The following is a 10971-nucleotide window of genomic DNA, read 5'->3' on the forward strand; positions in this document are numbered from 1 at the left end:
ATACAGTTAACAAGAGAGGTAAAGGAACTGTACAAAGAGAGCTACAAATCACTGCTCAAAGAAATCAACAATCACACAAAAAGTGGAAAAACATTCCATGCTCATAGATAGAAAGAACCACTATTGTTAAAATTGCCCAAAGCAATTTATAGATTCAATGCTATTCTCATTAAACTCTGATTGACATTCTTCACATAACTAGAGAAAACTATTTAGAGTTAACATGGAGCCAAAACATAAAAAATAAATAAAAGCCCAAATAGCCAAGGCAATCTTAAGCAAAAAGAACAAAGCTGGAGACATCCCACTATTCAACTTCAAACTGTATTACTTGAGACTATACTACTTCAAACTTTGGCAACAGTAACCAAAACAGCATGGTACTGGTACAGGACAGACACAGAGGCCAATGGAACTGAATAGAGAACCCAGAAATACGACCACACACTTACAACCACAGATTTCAACAAACCTGATAAAAGCAATGGGGAAAGGATTCCCTATTCAAAAAATGGTGCCGAACTAATGGGGTAGCTATATACAGAAGATTAAAACTAGGTCCCTTCTTTATACCATACACAAAAGTTAAATAAAAATGGCTTAAAGACTTAAATGTAAAACACAAAACTACAAAAACCCTGGAAGGCAACAAAAGCAATACTATCTTGGACATAGGAACAAACAAAGATTTCGTGACAATGATGCCAAAGCATTGCAACAAAAGCAAAAATTGACAAATGGGATCTAATTAAACTAAACAGGTCCTGCACAGGAAAAGAAATTATCTGCAGAGTAAGACAACCTACAAAATGGGAGAAATTTTTTCAAACTATGCATCTGACAAAGGCCTAGTACTCAGCATCTATAATAAACTTAAACAAAGTTACAAGGGAAAAAATAATGCATTAAAAGTGGGCAAATGACAGAAACAGACACTTCTCAAAAGAAGACATACATGTGGCCAAAAGTCATAAGAAAAAAGAGCTCAACATCACTGATCATTATAGAAATGCAAATAAAAACCACAATGAGATACCATCTCACATCAGTCAGAATGGCTATTACTAAAAAGTGAAAAAAAATAACAGATGCTCGTGAGGTTGTGGAGAAAAAGAAACACTTATACATTGTTGGTGGGAGAGTAAATTAGTTCAACCATTGTGGAAGACAGTGAGGCAATTCCTCAAAGACCTAACGACAGAAATATCATTTAACCCAGAAATCCCATTACTGGGTATATATCCAAAGGAATATACATTGTTCTGTTATAAAGATACATGCATGCATATGCTTACTGCAGCACTATTTGCAATAGCAAAGACATGGAGTGAGCCAAAATGCCCATCAGTGATAGACTGGATAAAGGAAATGTGGTACATATACACCATATAATACTATGCGGCCATAAAAAGAAACGAGATCATGTTGCTTTTATCAGGTTTGTGGGGACACGGATGGAGCTGGAGGCCATTATCCTTAGCAAAGTAACACAGGAAAGGAAAACCAAATACTGCATGTTCTCACTTATAAGTGGAAGCTAAATGATGATAACACATGAACACAGAGAGAAACAACACATACTGGGGTCTGTTGGAGGGTAGAGGGTAGGAGGAGAGAGAGAAGATCAGGAAAAATAACAAATGGGTACTAGACTTAATACCTGGGTGATGAAATAATCTGCACAACAATTCCCCATGACACAAGTTTGCTTATGTAACAAACCTGCACATGTACCTCTGAATTTAAAATAAAAGCTTTTAAAAAATGTGGAGATGCAGGAGGAAGCGGTAATTTACACAGGTAGGCCCAGGAAGATGTCATGTTTCAGTGGGTGACATTTGAGTGAAGATCTGAAGAGAGTTGGGAGGCCAGCAGAAGGCTGGTGGTATTTCTGGCAAAGGGAAGACCGAATACTCTTCCATCAGCATGTCACCACATTGCACATACAGAATTATAGATGTTTCCAAGAAATGTCTCCAAGAAGGAAATGAGATGAACTGAAGCAGAAGCAATAATCTACATTATAAATGAATCATTAAACCATTATTTATATTACAGAGAACTGAAGTCCAAACCATTTCTATGCCCTAAGACCAAAAAAAAAAAAAAAAAAAAAAAAAAATCAATGAAAAGAGACCACCATGTAGCCTAGCAAGTTTTTGATTTATGGAGATAAATAAAAAATCTGAGAGGCATCAAGATAGAAAAAAAAAAAACAAACAAACAAATAACAGGTTGGTTTCAGGTCTCTGCTCATCAGATAACAATGGAGCAATGTGATTAAATTTTATAGGAAAATGTTACAAATCAGAAGCCATATCAACCTATTTTCCATTTATGTATAAACTTGAAAGAGATCTTCAGTTGTGTATAGGATCAGAAATAATGCTACTAACGTTTTCTTAAATGAAAAATTAAATATGTGAATCTATACTGCCAACAAATAAAAGGTAGATAATAATTTACAATGTAAGAATTTAAAAAATGTGAAATAGATTAACAGATTTTTTTTTTTTCTGTTTGAATGAGAAATCAATTATATGGTAATCAATTCTAAAACAAATTCAATTTCTGTCCATTTGGGTAGCCTAAAATATCAGGTTTAATCCTGCAACATTACCTTCAGCTGTTATTTTTCCTTATACTGGGAAATATCTCTTGGCACATATCCTTCATCAAGAGTGCAGATGGGATCTTTTTCCTAAGTTAATAGAAGCTTAACACATGAAATGATGTTTTTACCTTCAGACTCTTACTAAATAATATCTAAACTAGACAATTCAGCTGATAGGCTCAGTGAAATATTAAACCACAGTTTTGTTTTGTTTTATTTGCCTCTCACAAAGCTATTACTAGCTAAAAACAACATAAAAGTCATTTTAATAGCTAAGTTTAATTAATGTTTTTCTTGCTAATTAAAATGCATATTGGATTACTTGACCCATCCTGTTGCTTTGATTTTAATTGGAAAATAATAATAAATCACTTAAAATGTAGTCTCACCTGTCATTTAGTTCCCTTTTTATGTCCTCTTGAATTTTAAGACCAGTTATATTTCTTCAGTAATTATGAAAGATTCAGTATGTAAACATATATGTAAAAATAGTATATTTTAAAAGTATAGTAAAAATATTATTTTTGATGTATACTTCTAGATAATTTTGAATATTTTAACATGTACATTTTTCAAAGTAAACAATTTGTTTTCATAAATAGAAAACAAGACTAAAAGTTTGTATAGAGAATATAATCACAACTAAATAAGATTTTACAACTACACCTAAAATAATATTTTTGACAGTGTTAGGATTTTGAATATTTTTGCAAGTGCATTTTTTTTTTTTTTTTTTCATTTGGGGCAGTGTTACTCAGGCTGGAGGAGGGCAGTGACTAATCAAAGGCTCCATCATTGACCATCCTGGCCACAAGCAATCCTCCTGCCACATCCATCTGAATTATGGGTCTTTTTATTTTTAAAACTTTATACTTCTTATATTTGTCAATTTTTTTCACAATTAGTATTCATTCTTGTAATATCACAAATGCTCTAATGAAAGTAATATATTTTGTCATGTTAGTATTAGTTTACTTTTTCATCATTGGGCATAATTGGCATTTTGGAACATGCCATTAGAATCCTTCATAGGTACTTGCTTGGATCAGTTTTATACATATTTCTGCTTGAGTTGCAGCCTCCTAAAAGAGTAAATATGGTCCGCCCCTCACATTGGTAGGATTCAGTACTCAGAACCTAAGTACAAACACAGGGCCACATATCCTTGTGTCTTAATATTTAAAACCATAAATCAAAACAACAAACTGCAAAATAATACATACTCTACCCTTTTACATTAGCAAATATAACTTCCTATTGACACGTTTTCAAAAAAGTCAGTATATTATTTTTACAAGACTGATGTAAGTGACATATGAAAGACATATGTAGCTGTCACTGCGAATGCCTAGATACCGTGTGGATAAGATGCTGAGGTAAGGATGCAAAAATATATAGGCATATTATATATACAGATATATTTCATAAATTATTAATATTTCGTATATGTCTATTGTATAAAGCATATTCTTTTTGCCTTCATTTCAGTAAAATTATTCATAATGGTAATAATAAAGATTCACACATAAAGATCTAAATAATTAATAAAATTTAATTATAAGTATAAAATTTCAACAAATTTTAACAAAAATGAAATTCAAGGTAAATGGAAAAGTTTTAAATTAAAGTTATTTTATATACTTATTATTTTAAAAAAATATTCAAAATACTAGAATAAATTGGAAAAATATAAAAATATTTAATAAAATTATGTAAATACAATGTTAAATTTAATTTTATAAAATTCTCATTTTAAGCCATTAAATATTTTTATAAAAATAGAACTATTCACAGATCTGTTATTAAATATCCATCCAGTTGTACCTTTTATACATATTATATCTAACACTACATTTATTCAGATTTAAGAGTGAGTAGCATGAATGGTTAAATATTGAAAAATGTTCCTCAGCCAGTATGTGCAACACTTGCAAAAGAAAGATGCTTGTTTCTGGGCCAGGCGCAGTGGCTCACGCCTGTAATCCTAACACTTTGGGAGGCCAAGGCGGGCAGATCACGAGGTCAGGAGATCCAGACCGTCCTGGCTAACGCGGTGACACCCCGTCTCTACTAAAAAATACAAAAAATTATCCGGGCGTGGTGGTGGGCACTTGTAGTCCCAGCTACTCGGGAGACTGTGGCAGGAGAATGGCATGAACCCGGGAGGCGGAACTTGCAGTGAGCCAAGATGGCGCCACTGCACTCCAGCCTGGGCGACAGAGTGAGACTCCGTCTCAAAATAAATAAATAAATAAATAAATAAATAAATAAATAAATAAATAAATAAAAGATGCTTATTTCAGAGTACTGTAAGGATTAAATAAGAGCACAAAGAGGTACAAAAAAAAATGACACTCAATATCCCTTGGAAATAATGTTTTATTGTGTAAGAGTCTAATGCATTTGTTAACTGAAAGGATTTAAAAAATTAATTTGTTTTTATTTTTAAGTGCTTCTTCCTCTCAGACTTTTTCTTTACTCAGAAATAGTACATATCTGACACTGGCAATTGTGGAACCTATAAATCTTCAAAGCATTTGTATACAATCACCTTTTGTTTTTCTTCTACATTTTTTTAAAATTATACTTTAGGTTCTAGGATACATGCGCACAGTGTGCAGTTTGTTACATATGTATACACGTGTCATATTGGTGTCCTGCACCAGTCAACTCATCATTTACATTAGGTATATCTCCTAATGCTATCCCTCCCCCCTCCCCCCACACCACGACAAATCACCTTTTGTTATAATAACGTATGCCAAGATACATAGTAAAGTTTTCCTAGAATCTGAATGATGTTAATCATGAGAACAAATGTTTCAAATAATGAGTTGTGCTGAGAATTGTCTGTGTGTTCTTTAATTATTTTTATTCAAGTTTCTCTGATTTGTGGAGCTTAGGGCAGGAGCTTTTTTGCACTGATCTAAGGCAGCACAAGTGGGAATCATGCCCTATCCACCTTGTCTACACTACGGTTACTAAATGAACATCTTATAGAACACTAAGTGCTTAATAACTTTTGAACTTGTTGAATTAACCTGAAATCCATAAATATAAAAGTCTAAGTGCTTAATAACTTTTGAACTTGTTGAATTAACCTGAAATCCATAAATATAAAAGTCAAGAAATTGCCAAAAACATACAAGTAGAGATTCTTGAACATGTACTATGATGCTTTTTTGAAACCACCAAATGAAAGAGTAAATTGAGATAAGGAAGGTAATGAAGGATTTAAGATTGAGTAAAGCAACAAAATAAAAGGGGGTAAAATGTGGGACCTGTTTGAAATGTTCCCTCCCTTTTCTAGAGTATATGCTATGCATCTGAAAGTCTCTAGTCTTAAAACAGATAAAGTAAATAATTAAACTGGTAAGTTAAATATTGACAGCCCTTAACAACAGCAAGCCCAATTTTAAGTCTGAAAAGGAATCTATTTACACTACACGTGCAAAGCAGCTATCCTCTTGTGAATCTAAGAGCTCGTATCTTTCTTGCACTAGAAATGTCTTGATTTTTATAACCAGGGAGATTATTTAAAATAAGTGTACCAGTAAGATAATTTCTAAAATTTAGCCTAATAGTTCTTGAGTAAAGCAAAAGAAAAAAAATACACTTTACTCCCAATTTGTTAAAGAAAGTGCCAGGTAATGTCATTCCACTGTGGTCGTATCTCAAAATATATCTGCTTTTACTCTAAAATAAGACATGATCTATAAAATGTTTGTGCATCTCAAGATGATTTCACTGAAACCAGTGCAGAGTTTCAATAAGGTAATAAAATTTTTCAGAGACTCTTCTAAATATAATTCTTAACCTATAAGGTATTTTATATTCTCTTTAATAGAATGCCTGACGGAAATAGAATAGAAAAATATTTCCTCTTTCATCCCCAAAGACATGCAGTGGATCTGATTGTCTCAGTCTTAGTCAACAAATGTATTAATGGAAATACTATGGCTCAGTAATTTTCACATTGCTAAAGTTGACAAAAATAGCCTAAAGGTAAAAAAAAAAAAAAAAAAAAAAAAAGCTAGAACAGTTTAGATTTTAGGAACTCACTGTGATCCTTGAATATTAGTCATTAAATCCGTATTTTGATGACCCCTTTTTGAGACATATATTATGTGAACTATTTTTAACATATTTCTGTTTTATATCCCCATTCTAATAGTTTCAAAAAGTACTTTCTTTAGGAATAAGGTTTTATTTCATATTTAAAACTTTTAGTGACATGATACAATATCATTATTCCAATTGTATAAACTCACCTCAAACTTCAGTTAAACGATTTGTAAAAGTAATTTGTCAATTTTTCTCAATAATAAGAACATAATATTGCTTTTTCTAAAAATTCTAATAGTAAAAAATATGAGCTTAAAATGTTAGCATTAGAGTTTTCGGCTTATTTATATTTGATTCATGGCTTGTTCTGAAATATAGTCTTTCTACTACAATGTGTATTTTCTGTAAAGTGGATTAGTCATATGTGACAAGTACACATATGAAACAATGTCATGAAACAATGTCAATATGAAGTGGAAATTGCACTGGCTCATACATGGCATTCCTTAGCATTTCAGTGCTTTATGCCACCAAATAAGCACTGAATGCAGCAAGGCACGAGAGGATATATTATATATGATGCCAGCTGACCCCAAAAATCTACCTGTTGGCTTGAATTAGATAACGTTTCTGACTTGGAAGTTATTATTACATAGTTTGCCACCATTCTTGTATGTTGAATAAAATGGTGGCTCCCCAAATATATGCTCACATCCCAATTCTGAAAGTTTGTGAATATTGCCTTATTTGGAAAAAGGGTCTTAACAGTTGTAGTTAATGATTGTAAAATATAGGTATCATAATTACATTATCTGAATGAGTCCTCAGTCCAATGACAAGAGTCTTTGTAAGAGAAAGAGAGAGGGAGATTTGAGAGAGAGCAAGGAAGAGAAAAGAACACAAAGCACAAATTCACAAAAAAATGAAAACAGAGATTGGAGTAGTGCAGCCTCCACCTATGAAATACTCACAGCTACCAGAAGCTGAAAAGGTTAAGAAAGAGAAGTTTTTCCTAGAGTTTCTTGGAGAAAGTGTTTCCCTGTTGACATGACTCCTTGATGTTAGACTTATGGCCAGACTAGTGAGAAAATAAATGTCTGTTGTTTTAAGACTCCTAATTTGCGATACTTACCTAAAACATCCCTAGTTAACTAATATATCTTGTAACTTTCATTTTAATCTTTATAACAGAGCAATTTAACTGAAATTTTTCTTGTTCCTCTTTTCAAACATAATGATTGATTTTTTTGGTAAATAAAGTTCAATATGTACTGTAATATTTGTAATTGTTAGGAATTAAATATATATATTATACATTTAACTGCACCAGTATATTTATAAGGAATGTCATTTTGTTCATTTGTTTTTGTGCTCCAATTGCAAAGTTTTATAGATGCTGAGTCGCTTTACCCATCATTAACTTTACTATAAGCATAGTCTTTTTATATGTGAGATTTGGAAAGCAGCTCAGTTTATTTTTAGAAATGCCTATTTTGTGATGTAACAGAAATGCTTCTATTTTATGTGTATAGATGTCTCTTTAAAAATGTAATTGCTTATAAAAACTGACAGCATAAGATGTCAGTGATTATTAAAAGCTTTTTTCGGTAATTTCTTAGGTACGTAACATTACAGAAATAAAAAATTGGAAGTGATCTTGGTTGTCATTTTGTCTAAATTTTGTCTAACCTCCAGACTAATGCAGGAAACCTGTTTATAATATTTAGGTTGCCATCCAATGTTTGTTTGAATATGTCTATTGAAGGGGCAGTCACAAGTTCACAATACAGATTATTCAAATTAGAGTTCGTAATGATCTTTAGGTTTCTAAATTACTATTTGAAATATATTTAATCCTCATTTCTTTTCTACTTTCATTTACAATTATATATTTTTTGAATTTGCATATTTAGATATATGTAAAATAATCTTTGTTCAGGTAAAATAAAAGTTGATAAGGTGACTAAGGGTTTAGTCAGGATAGATAGCTGAAGGCAGTTTTCGACTAGTGAAATTATAGAGAACTAGAAGCAATAACTTCTCTAAAGATATATTAGAAGTCACATATATGACCTTGATAAAACAGCACAAATGTTCATCATCTGCAAATGAATAAATAAAGTATGGCATATCCACGTAATGGAATATTATTCAGCAATATAAAGGTGATGGAATATGAGCAAGTCTTGAAACATTATGGTATGTAAAAGAACCCAGTTGAAAAAAAAATGCATTTCCTGGTTCTATTTATTTCTGAAAAGCCCAGAATAGGCAAATCTATGGAAACAGACAGTACATTAGTGATTTCCAGAGACTGTTGGGAAAAGATCACGTGGAGTGACTGCTAATGGATTTTTCTTTGGAGGGGTGGTGATGAAAATTTTCTAGTATTAGTTCATTATGTTTGTGCTCTATAAATACACCAAAAACTACTGAATTACACTTTTTTTTTTTTTTTTTTTTAATATGGAACGCTTCACGAATTTGCATGTCATCCTTGCGCAGGGGCCATGCTAATCTTCTCTGTATCGTTCCAATTTTAGTATATGTGCTGCCGAAGCGAGCACTGAATTACACATTTTTAAAAGGTGCATTTTACTACACATTAATTATCTCTAAAAAGAGCTGTTATGAAAACATACACACACACACACACACACACACAAACAAACAAACAAAAAAAAACAAAACCCAAAAACAAATCAAGGTCCACATGGCGTCAGCGGCTATGAGAAAGGAAGCAGAGAAATGGCAAAGGGAATTGGATAAACTTAAGAGCCGGAGAACCTACAAGTCAACTACAGGTACTCCTTAGAAACCTGGCCAGCTGATCAGCGTATGGCAGTCAAAACTGGGACAGCGTTCTTCACAGTTCAACTCAAAGGTATGTGTAAGGAAACCATCTAAAGGCTGTTCTGAAAAAGGTTGAACCCTATGGATCTTAGAAATCCATGGACTAGATATCCTTTCCAGAACAGTCTGACATTGAGAGAAGCTGTAGGATACAGAAGCTAAATTAAGAGAGTTCAGATAAATTGGGAAAGGGAAAGAGAATTAACCTTTCAAAAATATATGACTGTATTTTTTTTTTTAAACACCTGTGAGAATAACAAAAGTTTTGCCAGGCATGGTGGTTTACACCTGTAATCCTGGCACTTTGGAAGGGTGAGGTAGTTGAATTGCCTGAGCTCAGGAGTTTGAGACCAGCCTGGGCAACATGGTGAAACTCAGTATCTACCAAACACACACACACACACCCCCACACACATAGCCCAGTGTGGTGGTGCGCACCTGTGGTCCCAGCTACTCAGGAGATTGAAGTAGGAGGATCACTTGAGCCTGAGAAGCAGAGGTTGCAGTGAGCTGAGATCTTACCACTGCACTCCAACCTGGGGGACAGAGTGAGACTCCATCCCCCAAAAAAAAGGAAAAAGAGAAAGAGAGAAAGAAAAGAACAAAGAAAAAAAGAAAGAGAGAGAGCGAGAAAGTGAGGAAGGAAGGGGGGAATTTTTCTACTGCATATGAGCAGTAGAAAAAAATTGCAGTAGAAATTATGCAAATACAAAGGAAATAAGAATAAAAGACAGAATAACTTACCTACTTCAAATAAAGGCACACCCAATAAAGAATCTACCATTTATCAAACAGAAAAAAAAAAAAAAAAAAAAAGTAGTATTTCAAAACAAGCTAAATAAACTTAATAAAATTGAAGAACACTTAAAAACAAGCTTTAAAAACAGAAAAACTCAGATATGAGGTGATTGAAGAAGAGATGATTGCAAGAAAAATATTACATAATTTAAGAAATAATTAGAAGAAAAATCAGAATTATAAAGTAGATTAGAAGTTTTATTATTTCTGTTAAGAGGAATAGAAAACAGAAAGGAAGACATTGCTTTAATCAAAAATAAGTAACGAAATAGATCGAAAGAATTTAATAGATATTGAGAGGTGAAAAACGCAAAGTAATGAAATGTAATATATAGTTAAAACTATGATTTAAAGCATTTTTTTTCTAAAATAAAAGAATAGTTGAAACAACACATTGAAAAGACAGACAACATACTAGGGAAAACTGACCCAGAAGAACAAAACAAAGCACACCGATACAACCATTAGACTTTAACCACAGTGAACTTTTTTTTCCTGAGAGGCAAAAAAGCAAGTGACTTAAGGAAAAAAGTCAGATTGTTACCAGATTATTCAACCATAACATGCTCCCCAAAATAGAATAATATGTTTATGAAGGAAAATGTGAGCCTAAAATTTTATTTACAACTAAGTTTACTTTC

At 32.5% G+C, this 10971-nt stretch overlaps 1 non-coding gene across 1 annotated transcript; it reads right to left on the reverse strand.

Annotated features, from left to right (window-relative positions):
• Window positions 1-9139: 9139 nt before the first annotated feature.
• LOC111543551 lies at window positions 9140-9246 on the reverse strand. The gene has a single exon (XR_002731914.1). It is a non-coding gene; the product is annotated as a U6 spliceosomal RNA (small nuclear RNA).
• Between the last annotated feature and the right edge of the window lie 1725 nt (window positions 9247-10971).

The sequence above is a fragment of the Piliocolobus tephrosceles genome, chromosome 2, assembly GCF_002776525.5.
Source record: "Piliocolobus tephrosceles isolate RC106 chromosome 2, ASM277652v3, whole genome shotgun sequence".
NCBI classification, from domain to species: domain Eukaryota; kingdom Metazoa; phylum Chordata; class Mammalia; order Primates; family Cercopithecidae; genus Piliocolobus; species Piliocolobus tephrosceles.